The sequence below is a fragment of the Mus caroli genome, unplaced genomic scaffold, assembly GCF_978045245.1.
Source record: "Mus caroli unplaced genomic scaffold, Mus_caroli_1 scaffold_18, whole genome shotgun sequence".
In the NCBI taxonomy this organism is placed as follows: Eukaryota; Metazoa; Chordata; class Mammalia; order Rodentia; family Muridae; genus Mus; species Mus caroli.
Genome location: NW_028227273.1, coordinates 51,211,797 through 51,228,817, shown reverse-complemented (window position 1 = coordinate 51,228,817; position 17,021 = coordinate 51,211,797). Strand labels below are relative to the sequence as shown.

Below are 17,021 nucleotides of genomic sequence, written 5' to 3'. Positions count from 1 at the left end.
CTCTCTCCATGGCCTCTTCACGGTAGTCAGACAGATGACCACACTCAGAGCTTGGCAGCATCACTGTCAATGCCCTGATCACAAGGAGCCTCCAAGGTTCCCATGTCTTGAGCTAACGAGCTGAAACTCATCTTCCCTTTGCAGTCCCTAAAGCTTTTGTTCACATCTATATCTATATCTATCCTTCAGCTTTTGCAAAGCCTTCTGGGTAGTATCACCTTGGTTCACTTCAGCTTGAGAAGGGTCTATGCCGGAGCTAGGATTTCAGCCTCGTGCCAGTCAGCTCAAGCGGGATCTGCATGCTCTGACACCTTGCTTAGGAAGTTACGAGATCCATAGGGTCACGTTTCTTAAATTAAGACTGTGCTTTCTAAGAGAGAGCATCTGGAGAGATACAATCATGGTTCTCCCTTGACCTAAACTGGATGCCGTGTAACCTGAGTGGGATACGTACAACCTGCTTACAGAGGATTGTGGATAACCATCTTGGTTATCTCATACTTCTACTCGCCTGTATTAAGGCAATTATCTTTTCTAGCATGACTTCTGAACCAATGGAAGGCCTTAGTTTTGTGCCCATGCGTGCATGCGTGTGTGTGTGTGTGTGTGTGTGTGTGTGTTTATGTGTGTCTTGTGTCTTGTACTTCAGCTGTGTTTCTCCAGATACTTCTGACCTTGTGTTTTGAGACATGGTCTCTCACTGACTCTGAGCTACTAAGCAGGCTGTGCAGTCTCAGCAGCAAGTCTTAGGGATCTACCCTCTCTGCCTCCTCAGTGTGGGAATCCTCTCCCATCACCATGCTCTATTTGTTTCTTTGATTGTTGTTGCTGTTGTTGTTGTTGTTAAGTGGGACCTAGGAGATTGAACTCAGATTCTAATGTTTGTAAAGCAAGTACTTTACCAACTGAGCCACCACCCTGGCCCTAGGAAGTCCCTTTGAGAGAAACACGCAACAAGAATTTCTGACCTTTCATAATGCATGTGAAGAAAGTCAGAACTCTCCTGATGAGGGTTTTAATATAGTTGAGGAAGTGAAACATCGCAAAAAAATCAAGTGTAATTCTGACTGTGTTAAGTGGCCGGAGATGAGCACAAAGTCCTTTGAGACCCAGCCTTTTGGAATCAGTTGTAAGTCTCATTATAGCGGCCCCTCATCATTCTGTCCCATGAAGGTTGACCTAGCTGGATACCATCCATGGTGGACTCTTATGCCAGCTACTTCCAGCTGGCTTGGGAGGGGAGATGAAGAATGGGGTTAGAAAACTGATTCCCTTGGGAGGCTGGCCAGCCTGGCTGTGAAGGTCAAAGACATGTCAGGTGGTTTTCTACATAGAGCAATGCTGGCCAAGTCCCAGCCATTGCTTTCTGCACTTGCTCCTTCAGGTTCAGCATGGCTGACCTCAGCTCTCAGTGCTGCTTGGTGAAGAGCAATGAGCCATGCGCTGAAGGTCATGCTCCCTGAATTCTGTTCCTCTTTTTATCAACAGTCCCTTTATGAGCACTCATCAGCGAATGCGAGTGGCTTCCAGCCAGCGCCTGAATAACAACAAAAAAGCCAACTCCTACCAGCAAAGGAGATGCCCAAGGTGTGAAATCCAGAGGGGCTGAATGTGAACTGAGCTGACTATGGAAGACTGCCAGGGGAAGGTGAATGTGGCCAGAAGCTGCAAGGACATGCCTGCTGCATCAGCATGGGATTGCATTTCTCCCAGTGTGTAGTGGGGAACATTGTGGGTTTCAGAATGAGGAAGTCGAATCTGTATAGATCTCCCAGGACACTCTTGTTTGGAGAAGTAACTTTTCCACAGTAACAAAGTCTCTTCTGGGTTCAATCAGGACACCCATGGATGAGAAAGAAATAGAAGGTAATAAACCCACACGTTCTGTCTCATAAAATCCATTCCTAGGTATTCACAATGAAGAAAGAACTAGAAATGGGCAAGGAGATTCACCTGCAGGGATGTTCACTGAAGCGCCATTTCAAAAATGTAAACACAATAAACTGCCTAAGTTTTCACTAACAAAGGAGAAATCTACAGCCTTTAAAGCTGCTATTGTAGATGTAGTTACACTGGCTTGGAAGGACAACAGTGTTATACTGCTAATGAAAACAGTACAGTACAAACACAACAAACAGCTTCCATGTTTATAATAATATTCGTTTACATACACAGAGTAAGGAGAAAATGTTACTCTACCTTGACTTGGCAATAAATACCATTTTCCCACGAGCATGTACAATTTATACCAACAAGTAGTTTGAGAATATCAAGGGCGTAGCTTTTGAGCTCTTAATTAGCATGACAGAGTAAATGAATGATATCCTAAACGTAGAATCAAATCAGTCACAACTAGACAATCAAATGACTCAAGTAGACAGTCAGATAACCTCATTGCCAGGTGCAGGAGCTAGGTGACTCAGTCACAGTAACACTGAGACGCCCAGGAGCCCTGGACTTGACTGGACCTGACAGGAAACATCTGTTTTGAATCGGAGAGGGTGTTCTCAAGGTTATACCCCAGACAACAGTTCTGCAGTCTATGCACACGACCTCCTACAGAAAGCATACAAATAGGTTTTGACACTCCCAGTTCTGGATCCCATAGGTGAATAGAGAAAATGGAATCCACAAAAGGGGTGGAGTCACCATCAGCAAGATGCAAAAGCCAGTGCTGATTCTGGATAACCAACCTTGGACCTGGCTACAATGTTGACTAGGAGATACCTCGTTGTTATTTTAGAAACCCAGAGGAGTCAGTTTTCTGGACTTCTCATCCCCTGGAATTGCTTCACCTTTCAACTCGTGCGCCTCAGGTTTCATTTGCTTACACGTTAATTCTCTTCGCTGCTCCTGTCATTCTGCCCCCAGTGAACGTTCTCCTAACCCACCGACAGCATCAGAATCTCTCATTCACTTATCTAGGAATTAGCACTCCTATCTACTTTACGAACAGGCATACTTTACAGAGGTCTAAGTAGCTAGCATCCAACAAGCACTCATTCTGCTTGCCAAATATTGTTCAAAGCTTTCATACACACTGTTATGTTTATCTGTGTATTTATTTGCTTACTGAGACAGAGGGTCTCATTCAGATGACCCAGACTGGCCTTGCCTTGTATCCAGGGTTGGTCTCGAACCCTTGATCCTTCTCTGTCCACAGTCCAACTGCTGGGATTAGTCGTACACGTTCATCCTCGGCTGGGTCATCCCTTTTCATTCTCCAGGAAACCATCTCATGCAGGAGCGGCTGTGATTTTCAGCTTGTGGATTAGTTAACTGGGCGTTTAACGACTGTCTAACTCGCCCAAGCCTTGGAGGGAAACTTCCTGAGCTGAATGCAAGCCCATGTTTATCTGATCTGTGTGTTTGTTTCAGGGTTTCTCTGTGTAGCCCTGGCTGTCCTGAAACTAGCTCTGTAGACCAGGCTGGCCTAGGACTCACAGTGATCCTCCTGCCTCTCTGCCTCCAGCTGCTCTGTGCTTTAAAAAAAAAGCTACATTTATCTGGATAAATATCTGTATATTGTATCAGATTGTTAAATATGTGTCTCATGAAATTGGGCTTGTAAAAGGGCCCCAGAACTAAGCATAACTGATCACATGATAGAGTAGTATTTGGGCCATAAATTTAGCATGTTGACAACACCACCAATCAAAACAAAAACAAAGACCTAATCCATCAAAGACCATAGTTCTGGAAAAAAAAACTCTAAAAGTTCTAACAATGGGAAACATCACTGAATTCTCCTTGTATGGGCGGGTATATGAAGTATGGTGGATATTATTTGTTTCTCTCTCTCTCTCTCTCTCTCTCTCTCTCTCTCTCTCTCTCTCTCTCTCTCTCTCCCAAGCCCCATGTCTTTCTATGTGTTTCTGTTAGGTCATGTCTGTCAGGTCTGTTTCTCCATATTGACAAGTGGCTTTCTCTGGTATGAGAACCCTCTGGCTTAAGACCTGTGGCCCCTCCTGGTGGGGACCTGTGTAAAAGTGGGGGCTTTTCCACTTATCCCCAGCCTCCCAGAATAACCACTCTGAGACTCAAATTGTATTTATAAATACCTTGGCTATAAACTTTGGCTATAAGCTTTTGGTTATTCCTCAACTAGCTCACATATTAATCATCCTGTTATGCTATTCTGGTTACCTCTGTTCAGGGTCTATGCTTCTGTCCTTCTCCAAGTTCTCAGACAAATCCCCCCAACCCCTGCTCTGTCCCAGAATCCTTGGTCCTAATGATCAGTCAGCTTTACTTGACAGGTGAAGTCTCCAAGCAGACATAAGAGATTCCTTCTATAGTCCTGAATTCTTTTTTCTCTGCCAACTTGCCCAGAGAACACCCCCTACACACACACACACACACACACACACACACACACACACACACACACCACTATCTGTCCCATTCTGCAAGCACTGAGTGTTTGCTTGTTTTGTTGCTTGGCTCCTGTGCAGTCAGGTTTGGTCCCTATGTGAAGGTGGGGAAGGGCTGGACCTCTTATCCAGAGCCTGTGCCATCTAAGTGGGACGCAGGAAGAGAGGGAGGGAGAGAGAGAGAGAGAGAGAGAGAGAGAGAGAGAGAGAGAGAGAGAGAGAGAGAGAGAGAATGAAAGGTCAACTTGATATGGCAAACTCTGGGAAACTGATTTCAATGGGATAAAAGAAACTATGTCTAGCCTTTAATACCAGCACTCGGGAGGCAGAGGCAGGAGAATTTTTGAGTTCGAGGTCAGCCTGGTCTACAAAGTGAGTTCCAGGACAGCCAGGGCTATACAGAGAAACCCTGTCTCGAAAAACCAAAACAAACAAACAAACAAACAAACACCCCTATATCTAGCTTTGGGGGGAAATGTTGTTTCCATGCTAAGTGATCAGGAGTAATTACTCTGCTATCAGTGTTGGCTGGGCCTTTAATTCCCATTTTGAATGAATTACCAGTGAAGCCCTGTATCTTAAACTATGGGCCAATTGTGTATCCATTCATTCAAATTAATGGTCCTTAGAAACAACTACACCTCTTTAAAGCAGTATGAGTCCATGATTTGACTCAGTCACTAAGAATCTACAGGGCTCCAGATCTTAGTACAACTGAGGCCAGGATGGAAGCTACCATTCAGGTCTTAAAAACAACATGCAGACAGTACCACCTGCTGAAATGAAAACAAAGACCGAATAATCCATCAAGTCCCTAATTCTGGGAAAGTCTCTAAATGTACTAACCTTACTTTTTACTCCAGTAGTTCTGCCTCTGGCTAACTATTTTTTATAGCTGAAGTATGTCAACCCAGGCTATGTATGGGTTTTGTGCTTAAAAGCTTACCCTGAGAAAGGCTCAGGGCTTCCCTGGAATCCTGAACATCCAGTGTAGCTGACAGCCAGCTATTGAGAACTTTTTGTTGGCTTAAACCCATGTCCCAGCAATCTTCTGTGGACCTCACAACAGGCTTACGAAAGAATATCCACTTCTGATTTTTATTTTTCTACTTTGATTAGATCTGGGGAAAATGAGTCTATTACATCATTTGTGCATCCTGTCAACTGCTGTGATTTAATATGGGTAGTTGCTCTGCTGTGGCTAGTGGACGCTGGCTCTTCTTCATCTCCATCCCAGGTTCTAAACACAGGTGACCTTCCTCTCTGTTCTCATCCCTGCACTGGAGATGTCACTAGGAAAGGCACATCACCACATGGCGGGACTCCACCGCTATGAAGGGACTTTAACTATCACCGGATCACTGTGGGACTCAGAAAGCATCCCACAAATCCAGAAAGATTCCATATTACTTTCAGGTTTTCTCACCCTCTTCGTTTGCTCCCATTTGAGCTACAGCCATATCTAAACCTTGTTAGTGTCTTTGAATTTGGGTTTTTGTTTAAACTCCACAAATGTTATTTTGTGATACTGACGGCTGAACCTAGGACCGTTGATCCCAAAGCTGGGAGGAGAAAGACCAAGAGTCTAAATCATCGAGGCCAAACTCCTTAAAGTAAGCAATTCATTAACACAAGATGATGATGATGATGATGATGATGATGAATAATGTACAGGTGCTGCCTCCTCCTAAGGTGGGGTTCCAGAGGTCAGCCTTAGAATCGAGGAAGACAAGGCTTTTAAAGCTCAGAGAGTTTCCAAATATGGGATTTGGTGGGCAAAACAGGCTAGGCTACAGGACCAGAACAAGTTAGTCTCTCCTGAAACAAAGACATAGTCGCAAGGTAGACATAACAAGGGAGCCATTGTTAGGTAAACCCCTGCTCACCACTCTCACCTGCTCTACCTCCCTGTCCCCCACAAGCCAGGTATCCCTGTCTGCACACCTTCCCTAGTCTCCTCCTTCATGGAGAAAACTGGCTACCACATCATCACCCCTTGTCTCTGTTTCTGGCAACCCACACAATAGTGGCCACCCAGGGGTACAGTGTTTTGACCATGTATGGGCTCCTAGCTGGCACGTCCTCACGCCTCACCTAAGCTCTATGAAACCCCTTCGCTTTAACCCAGCTTTTCAACTCCACTGAACTCCTCCTGTGACATCTGAGAACCAGCCTGGGAGCTGCCTCTCAATAAACTGTATAGTCTGGATTCACCTTGAGCTGGCATACTGAGTTGGCGGAGAAACCTATTAGTCATATTAACAGGCACTCATAGCAAGGTTGCCGTAGGTGGTCATCTAACCTTTTGAAACATAGGTAGGATTGCAAGATGGCTACAAACAACTTTTTGAAACAAAGGCATGGTTCATTGTTGGAGCAGGCATTACGGAACCATCTGTAGTTAAAGTTACGCTAGACCTGATGGGGGTGGGTTGGGGTGGAGAGCATTTCCACAATGCTCTGATTAAGCAAACTTTATTTAGACTGGCCAGTCAGTTGCCTCTCCCAAAATCGGAATTTCAGAGAGCAGATTCTTATCAGCTTTTTGAGACCGCTATTATGGGGATAATTAGCTATTAGTGCCTAGACGAAGAGCAGCGGACTCAGGGCTCAAGGGTTTCTGTGGGGTAAAGTGTGATAGAAAACAGGTGGCAGGATATTGGGCTGCAAAAAAGAAGGCAATAAAAAGAAGTGGAAGAATATATCATGTGGAAGGAGAGTCATCAGAGTATCTGTGAAGACATATTTTCATAAGGCAAGAGGGCAGTCATAAACCAGGCGTGGTGGCGCATGCCTTTAATCCCAGCACTCGGGAGGCAGAGGCAGGAGGATTTCTGAGTTTTGAGGCCAGCCTGGTCTACAAAATGAGTTCCAGGACAGCCAGGGCTATACAGAGAAACCCTGTCTCCAAAAACCAAAAACCAAAAACCAAAAACCAAAAACCAAAAACCAAAAACCAAAAACCAAAAACCAAAAACCAAAAACCAAAAACCAAAAACCAAAAACCAAAAACCAAAAAAAAAAAAAAAAAAAAAAGAACAACAACAACAAAAAATAGTCACAGGTTCAGGAGTTTAGCAAGGCAAACATCATGGGATTGCAAGTTCAGTGTACACAGAAAAACATGGTTTGCAAGATACACTGGTCCTAGGGAACAGACACTTCTTGTAGGGAATGGAGACTTAATAACAATGTATAACAATGTGGCTCCTGTTTCAGTTTCACTGTTACAGGTGGGGCACAGCCCAGTCTTTGAGAAACAGAGGTTTAATCATAAACAGGAACGAACCTAGATTGTCTTTACTAAAATGGAGGCTGGTTGGTTCTTTAGGACCTCATGTGTACTAGGCAAGTGCCCTACCACTGATCAGTATTTTCAGGCCTCTATAAATATCCTATATTTAGTTCTCAGTTATTGTGTTTGTATCCAAAGGGGCTCTAGTAGACCTGAACATGACAAACCTGGCTTGGTTTGCCAGAGCCCTTCTCCTCTATTCCTGCTGCCTTGCTAAACTGTTAGATTACATTTCTAAAGCTAGACACCAAGGTCTCCTTCTTACTCTCCCTTGATCCCTTCTTCCCCAGTCTTCCTTATTTCTCTTCCCTTCTTCCTTGTCCTCTCTCTCTCTCTCTCTACACACACACACACACACACACACACACACACACACACACACACACACACACACTTGTCTCTCTCTAGGGCAAATGAATCTCCTCGGTGCTGAGAATTTGGTTTTGTGATGTCTTGTTCCAGCTTTGAGGTCCTTTCCATACCTTCATGTCTACTCCATACTTAACTCTCTCTCCACCCTCACTCCTGCAGAAAATTATAGTTGTAAACTCATAAAGACTAAGTGAGAACTTAACCTAATCCAAAATAATCAAAAGTGAATACTGTAATACAACATATAAATTTCAACCTAATTTCTCTAAAGTGTCTAAGCAGCTTTAGATGAAGATGTTTTTAAAAAATGATTGGAAGATGGGTTTGAGGAGAAAACCTTTTTTGCGGGGGAGCTACAACACACATGTTAATGCACCCCAGAAAGCGAACCCAGACTGACCCATAGAACAATTTCCCCAATGTCTAGCTTGGTGAACCAGTGAGTTCGTCAGTACTGGGACTCCTAACATAAGTATGGATGAAGGGTTACTCATAGGAGCAGGAAGGAGCAACTGCGGCACTCCCACACAGCACCACAGTACCGTGGGTGAGAGCGATGACTCATTAAAGCCGCAATCCTGAAGCTCTCTGCACTTTTGCATACATCCTGGCAATCCAAATCTCTCTTGTGTTCTTCAGTCCTTAGAATCTCCAATCCCCCGCCCCGCCCCCACCCCCCGCCCCGCACCCGCACTCGTTGTTTATACTTTTTATACCCCTGAGAAGGAGCCCTCAAGAACCTTCCAAATTTCTGCTCCTATAGAGAACCTTTCTCATTTCCATCCCCACCCCCACGCCCTTGGAGAGGATGTTTGTATTTGCATGGAAATGTTTTTACAGCAAGCATTAATAACCTAGTCAGACTGAGCTGTGAGACGGACTCCTCAATTACTCTGTTCCTCGTAATCAGCAAAGGAAGAAAGCTGGGTAGGGGCAGGCCTTCTAGTCTGGAGCGTAATCTCCTCAAGAGGTGAAGCGGGATTCTGGGCACAAAGTAGCAAAATCCGAGCTGCGCGGAACCTTTGAGATTCTCGACCAGTGTTCAGTGATTCCGTGAACTTTGCGGATATGGAGAACAGAACGGGGCTAGAAAGATAGGCTTGGGGATAGGCACAGCTCGTCGCGAACCTGGTGAGAATCGGGTGTCAGACTAGGAAACTAGGAGCCCATCATCACCCTCCCCGCCCCCAGGCACAGACAGGATCCACGCATGGGCGCTCGAAGAGGTCCAAGTGGTGGCTGTCCCTGGAGCTAGTGTTGTGTGAGCCTGAGTCGCAGCAGCTTGGAGCTGTCAGGAGGCTGGGCCACACGCTCCTCCCCTGTCCCTCTTGCACAGCAACCGGAGGAGGGGAGGGTCGAGCCTAAAGGTAGATTTTACGAGGAGGCTGTATGCTCAACCCACCTCTGAGTTACTCTATCCCCGGGGGAAAAACGACTATCTGGAAGCCTGCCGTGCTAGGATCTGACTCGCTCTGGTGGCATTGCTGTGCCCAGGGTTCCGGATACCCGGGAGTCAGCGCAGTGACCAGGTAAGGAGCCCAAGGGCAGGGAAGGGCTTGTGGTGGTGACACTGGGCTACTGCGGGGACATGGGAGTGTGGTCCTCAAGGAGGGTGGGCTGGAACCACAACGTTCAAGTGTTTGGCTCAGGACTCACCTCGGAGCTCCCCAGAAACTGGCTCCAGGATTGTTGCGTGGAGGGGAGGGGTTGCTTCTGAGAAAGCCACCCTAAGAATTCAGAATTGAGGGGGCGGAAGCTGAACCCAGTGCAGCAGGGAAATGTGTTGTTCTTAGATCTCATCCTGGGACGTGCGCGCACACGTTTCCTTACAAGGAATATCCCAGATCTAAGAAGTTTGTGAACTGAATTATACAAATAAAGCAATGCTGCTCTTTCTTGGGGCATCCGGCTGCTGGCCAGATGAAATGATGTACTCCACCTTTAAGGATGGATTTTTACAAAGCAAAGTAAGCTAAATAAATAGATAAATAAAAATTAAAATTTTAAAAAAATTTTAAAAAAAGAACATGGTCCTCTCTTGGGGCTTCCATTCTATCCCATGGGAATCACTTCAGGGTCTTGGGAAGGAAGGAAATTAGGAAGGGAGGGAGGGAAGGAGGCAGGCAGGCTCTTCCTCGCATGGTGCTGTCACCTCTAAAAGGCACGCAATCTGATTTGGGATTACATTTGACCCAAATAAAATTGCTGAGCTAGGAGACTGGTGTATGAGCAGTAGCGCGCGTGTGTGCGTGTGTGCGTGTGTGTGTGTGTGTGTGTGCGTGTGTGTGTGTGTGTGTGTGTGTGTGTGTGTGTTCCCTGAAGCAAGAAGGCTGGTAAACAAATTTTGGAGTCACACTGTCAAAACAAAGAGAAGGTCTGGAGGGTACTGGAGAACTGTCAGCACCCAGGCAGGTTTTTCTTACTGAAGGGACCCTAGTAACCTTATGAAAGAGACAGCTTACCAGATGGAGAGTTCTAAGAATGGCAGCTTCATCTCCTTGCCATGGGGAGTTGGGGGTTGTTTCCCTTCCTCAGGCATTTGTATGCAGAACCTGTCCCTACCGTATACTGTTACCATCCTTGAACTGATATCATGGGCTGGCATTCCAGGCTGGCGCTGACCTCAGTGACCCTGAAGCTGAAGGCTCAACATTCTGAGCCTCTGAGAGCTTGCGAGGAGGGACTTTAATGAGCCTCAGGTACTCACTGAGCAATTGAGGATTCCCGTGTGTGAGGTGTGAAGGGCTGGTCCAGGATTCCCTCACAGCCAGGGAGTGTCTGTTCACTAGTCATAAAGAACACCTAGGGAATCTAACTAACCGCCCCTCCCCCACTCTGTTTGTAAACAAACAACTTAGCATCTCTTTGAGATGGCCTCAGCATACTGCATTAAGAAAAGGGCTAGTGGGGAACTTAGAATGGGGGTCCTTGGGAAGGACTCCTTCAAGGGGGACCTTCCTGTTCTTATTTCTTTGTTCTTCTGAGGGATTTGCTGTACAGCTGAGAAGGACCTTGAGCTGCCTTTATCTCCTGGATTGTGGGATCCCAGGTCTGAGGCACTCACTCTAGCTGCTCTACGAGGCACCAGGGATGAAGCCTGCAGTGCTAGCCAACAGCCTACAAACTAAGGTTACGGAGGGTTGTGAACTGTCATGTGGGTGCTGGGAATTGAACCTAGGTCCTCTAGAAGAGCATCCAGTGCTCTTAATCATAGTGCCATCTCTTAAGCAGCCCCCACCCCCAGCTCTATATCTTAAGCTTGCCAGCTTTTCATGATTCATGATTACAAGCCGAGCCTGACTGACCCACTGACCCTAAAAAGTACAGAGCCATTTCTATCATATAAAGCCTAGATGAGGAAGTATTGGATAAAAAGAAATTGAATGAGGGAACATTTGGTTTTAAATTATGTTGCTCCAGAATTTTGAGGAAGCTCTGTGGTCTGCTGGCATGGGAAGGAGGAAGGTTCCTTCTTCTTCTTCTTCTTCTTCTTCTTCTTCTTCTTCTTCTTCTTCTTCTTCTTCTTCTTCTTCTTCTTCTTTTTTGGTTTTTCGAGACAGGGTTTTTCTGTTTAGCCCTGGCTGCCCTGGAACTCATTTTGTAGACCAGGCTGGCCTTGAACTCAGAAATCCACCTGCCTCTGCCCAGTGCTGGGATTAAAGGCGTGTGCCACCATGCCCAGCCTGGTTCCTACTTCTTTTTCTCAATCAAGTGTCAGCTACCTATGGCTTGCAATCCCCACTACTGTGATAAATTTTATGAAAAAAAAATAACATCATAATACAATATATAATATATAATTATAACATATGTAATGTTATATTAATAATATGCTATATATGCTATTATATAAATATAATATTTATTATAATTATATAATATGCATAACACAATATAGAATATATAGCATGATAATATATTCTATATTAACATGACATATTATTAATAATATATTATGTTATATATAAACAAAATATCCAATATTTAATGTATAATATGATATATGTTATATGACATATGATATAATTGTATTAAATACAATTAAATATAATTATTTATACTAATAAATATAATTAAATATATATTAATATATTGATATAATAATAACTAGTAAATACAAATATATTATATATTATTATATATCAGACATCATTATCATATATCTCTTATTATAGTTATCATCTATCATATTCTGTATTTTGTATATTATGTATTATATTCTATATTATATAGTGACTTATAGTAACAGAACAGACTCACATAAACTTGTAGAGCTTTTGTTTTTAAGTGAACTTAGTAGCTGAGGAGAGAAGTTACTATAAGAATATTCACTGAATTAATTTGTAGCTGGTTCCTAGCAAAAGCTGTGTTCATTCCTTCATTCATCGTGTCAAAACCTTTGTTGCCAGATGTGGTGGTTGGTGGTTCAAGCCTATATCTGCCGTGCTGGGGAGACTGAAAATGGGGGATCTCCCATGTTCAAGGCCAGAGTGGACTATATAGTGAGTTTAAGGCCAATTTGAATTATACAAAAAGGTCATGTCTCAATAAAAATAACTGAGGACTGGGGTATAGCTCAGTGGCAGAGAACTTGAGTAGTATGTGCAAAGAAAGCCTGGTTCAATCCTGAACTCTGAAACAGATAATAGGCAGATAGTATAGACAGACAGACAGACAGATAGACAGACAGACAGACAGACACACAGACAGACACACAGATGGATAGATGCTGCTGTGTAGCAGGGCATGAATGGGGAGCAGTAAGTTAGATATACTTTCTAATGTCAAAGAATTCTGCAGTCAATAGATAAGGAAAAAAAAAACAAAAACAAAAACAACAAGGACAGATCAGGATGAGTCAGACAGTAATAAAAGTTTTGAAGACAAGACAAATGGCTATGGTTTAGTGCTGTGGAAACGGGCTTAAAAGTGTAGACTTGGGCAGAGAGCAGGAGCCCAACTTCTTAGGTTCACCCCTCCATCTTTAGATTTATTCATTTCTGCTGTGTATGAATACGTGTCTGCATGCATGTCTGTGCATCTTGTGTGTGCCTGGTACTCTTGAAGGTTCCCTGGAACCAGACTTAATGATGGGTGTGAGCTACTGAGTGGGCACTGGAAATTAAACTCTGATCCTCTACAAAAAGAATGAGGACTCCTAACTATGTAGCCATCTATTCAGCCCTTTGGATTGAGTTTTGAGATGTTTTTCTGAAGAAAAAATTTAGTTCCTGAGATGGGACCAATGAAACATAAAAACATGATTTAAAACACAGGGGAGCCTGGTTTCTGGGTGTGTGGGGATCAAGTGCACGGTGCAGAAGGAAGGGAAGGCCAGAGTGTCTGAAGTGAGTAAGGCAGAGGAGGGCTGAGTGCAATGAGGAGGGAGAAAGGAGGCAGGGATCAGGTCACCCAGAGTCTCATTGGCCAAATCCAACAATGTGGATTTCATTCCAAATAGGATAGCCAGAAGCTGAATGTATTCTACGCAGAGATGTGGCAGCACAGACTTCTGCTTAGTGAGACATTGTTCTGGGTGCAGTGTGGAGAGTGCCTATCATGGAGGGAGCAGGAGAGGATGCAGCTCTAGACTGGCTATGCTAGTCTCCTCTAGAGTGTGGAAGTGACAGGCACAGGGTAGTTTTTGAAGGAAGAGTGAAAAGTTACTTAATGTTTCTCTGTCTCAAATTTCCCACCTACAAAATGGATCTACCATGGCTACCTCTGGCCTTCTGTAAAATAAAGAACAAAAAAAGCAAGCTGATGATTGAGCTTTTAAAACGTATTATGAATGTTCTTCTGAGGGTATGCAAGATCTTACTACTAATACTATTTACTAGTACTGTGTAATTTTAATTCTGTGTGCTTGGTTTTGATCTAATAAAACCCCAGTATCCTTTTCATTCTGTTCAATGAATTTAATTTTGACACTAAAATATTCTTAGGGTGAGGAAAGGGCTTAGTTGGTAAAGAACTTGCCTTGTGGGGGTGAGAACTTGAGTTCAAGCCTCAGAATGCACATGAAATATCTGGGCATGGTGGCCCCTTACTTATAACCCCAGTATTGGAAAGGCAGATCTGTGAGCTCATTGGTTAGCTGATCAGGCCTGTGTAGTTGAGTTCCAGGTCCCAGTGAGAACCCTGTCTGAAAAACAAAAAGATAAAACTACCACACCCACCACAACAGGGGGTCAGCACTCTAGAAACAATATGACAAGTTGGCTTCTGGCCCCCTACCTAAATATGCAAAAGTGTATTATACATTTGTAATCACAGACTCACCTGTGCACACCTGTGCGCACCCCCCCCAAACACAACACAACAGAACACATTCCATTTTACCCTCTTTAGAATATCAGAAACTATTAGGAGAACCACAATAAAATGTAATGATAGGAAGGTTAAAACAAGAGCAAATTTAACCTTAAGAGCTAATCACGCTCAAGTCAAAAACAAAAATGTAATATTTGAAACTAGGACTTGGAAAGAAATGTTGGAAAGCTTTTCAGAGGACAGGCTGGTCTTTGTCCTGGATAGGGCTCTTGCAGATTTCAAGAGCACACAGTTCTGTTGAATGGAAATCTCCATGGGGCAGCAGAATTCCCGGGGAGGGCCCTGTCAAGCACTGAATAGCTTTCCCTTAGTGAAGGATTATGCCCCTCTAGGAGGCTCTGCAACTTCTCTGGTTGGTTGCTGACTAAGTTAGAGATGAGGGCTTTGAAGTTGTTTACAGGACCTTCCCATGACCAGACAACTCACTGCCTCATGATGCAACACCACTTCTCCTTCCTCATTTACTTTGAAGTGCAACTTACAAGAATGAGATCTCTTAGTTCAGAAGAGGGGCCCCTTCCTTATTTGCATTGCGTGCTATGGAAATTTCAGCTCTCATGACAGCTTGTGGGTTACAGCTAGATGCTAGATGCTGTCAATGTCTGTTTGATTCTGAACTAGCCAGTCTGTTGATTAATACTGATGACTAGATGTGACAATGGTCCTGGAACATAGCCACCATATTTCCATATCATTAAAGAAAAGGTTACAGTCTCCCCTTTGTTCATAAGCCTTCTGTTTTGGTGTGTGTGTGTGTGTGTGTGTGTGTGTGTGTGTGTGTGTGGTATATGTGTCATGCACATGCACATGTAGAAGACAGAAGTCAATGCTGTCTGTGTTCAGCTGTCACACCTACCTTATTTTTTTGGGAACCAGGGTCTCTCATTCAACTCTCAGCTCCCTTACATAGCTAGATTGGCCAGCTGGGCCGTCTCCAAAGCCCGCCCACTTCCACCTTCCAGCGTTCAGACGTCACATCCTGTTCTGTAGTCGGGTCCTCACACTTGTGCTGCATAAACTTTACCTCTGAGCCATCACCTCACTCCTAAGGGCTACAGACCTGTTTGGGTAGCCTCACATAATATATTGATGTGCTGACTCACATGAAATATTCCCTTTCTTGGTTATCTTTCCAAAATCAATGACTATTACAGGCAAATTAGTCCTCTAGTTTTTTTCTTGAAAACAATCAAAAGATGTAGTGACATTCGGCTCCCATTCCTACACAGGAGCAATCTCCTGGACTGGAATGATAGTGGTCCATTTTCCTCCTGCAAGTTACCCGTGGACTTCTAATTTTGACTTTATGGGGTAAGGGCTGTCCAGTCTAGCTTGCCTCATGTAGTGCAACATTGCCCATTGGTAGAGCACAGCCCTGTGCTTTGTTAGCTATTGAAAGGCTCCATTAATAGATTCCTGTAGTCTAGGTCCACCTAGCAAACGGCTAAGACCTTCTGCACAGAACTGTATCTGTCACGAAGCACCTGGGTTTTCCATCATCCTTTTGCAGCTTCTCTGTTGGCTTGCTGTCCTGACCCTGCATCATTCAGATTGCTCTTAGGATATTATATCTCTGCACAAACTTCATTGGTTAACATACTTAAAGTGTCCCCAGTGTAGTGCGATATGATCCAGCAAGTACAAGGTACAATTTAGGGTGGCTTTCCTCCCTCTAAGATGTTATTATAATGCAGCCTGGGATGTCTTTAGGTTATACTGGATTGGCTTACTTCTGCCAATTCCTTATATTTTTTGTCTCATTTTTAGGGCTTATTTCCCAGTTAGATTGTTCTTGAGTCCTTAGCAGAACTAAGCAGTATATAGTAGCTTTCAGCTGACAATGATTCTTTCTTCCCCTTGGGATATTTGACAATGTACAAACACATACCTGGCTGCTACAGTGGGGTAGGCTTTTGGCATCTAGTTGGTAGAGGTCAGAGGTGCTGCTACAAGCATCCTATAAGGCCAGGCTACCCCTGCACCCATGAGTTCTGGGTATGATAAGCTTAAGAAGTCCCGTTTCAGAGTCAGGGCCTAACTTCAGGTGTTGGGTTAGCTGTTTCCTATCTCTGTGACATTGAGCATGTCATTTAACCCCATCCTAACATCACTCCCCCAACCCCCAACATGGCTCTGTTTTCTTTTATCCACTGAGCTCTGCAGACAAGATGAGGTCATTTGTATAAAATACCTAGAGGCTGCTGCATAGTACTGTCAATTTCCATTCCTGCCAACTGTCATAAAGATGTTCTCACCATTTTCTTCCTTTCTCTGGGCACTTAGCCTCACATCTAAGCCATCAGAAGGCTGTATCTCTAAGTCCCGAGAGTTATCACTTTTTTTTAACCTCATCCAGCAGGTATGCATCAGTACATTTGAGTATTTTAAGGCTCTGTTAAGAGATCTCAGAACTGCCTTCCCTTTATGACCTCCATTAGTAGCCCTACTGCTCCCAGACCCGTGGCCAGGAATTATTAAGTGGACAATTCTCCAAATGAACAATTCATGAGTTGCAAGCTATGAACCATGCTGGGCTGCATAAAGAAATACCACGATATCCTCCCGCTCTACTCCATGGCCGCCTGCTCAGAATATGAACTGCCTCTCCTTCAGTATGTCCACACAGTGTATGCTACCCACCTGTTAAT

General features: G+C 44.1%; 1 protein-coding gene across 1 annotated transcript in view; it reads left to right on the top strand.

Moving 5' to 3' along the window:
• The first annotated feature begins 8,946 nt into the window (after positions 1-8,946).
• The window catches only part of Pla2g7 (phospholipase A2 group VII), a 43,981-nt gene continuing 35,906 nt past the window's right edge, over positions 8,947-17,021 (top strand). Inside the window, exon 1 of the mRNA XM_021186524.3 lies at positions 8,947-9,569. The gene's annotated coding sequence lies outside the window, so the exon portion shown is untranslated. The remainder of the gene's footprint in view (positions 9,570-17,021) is intronic.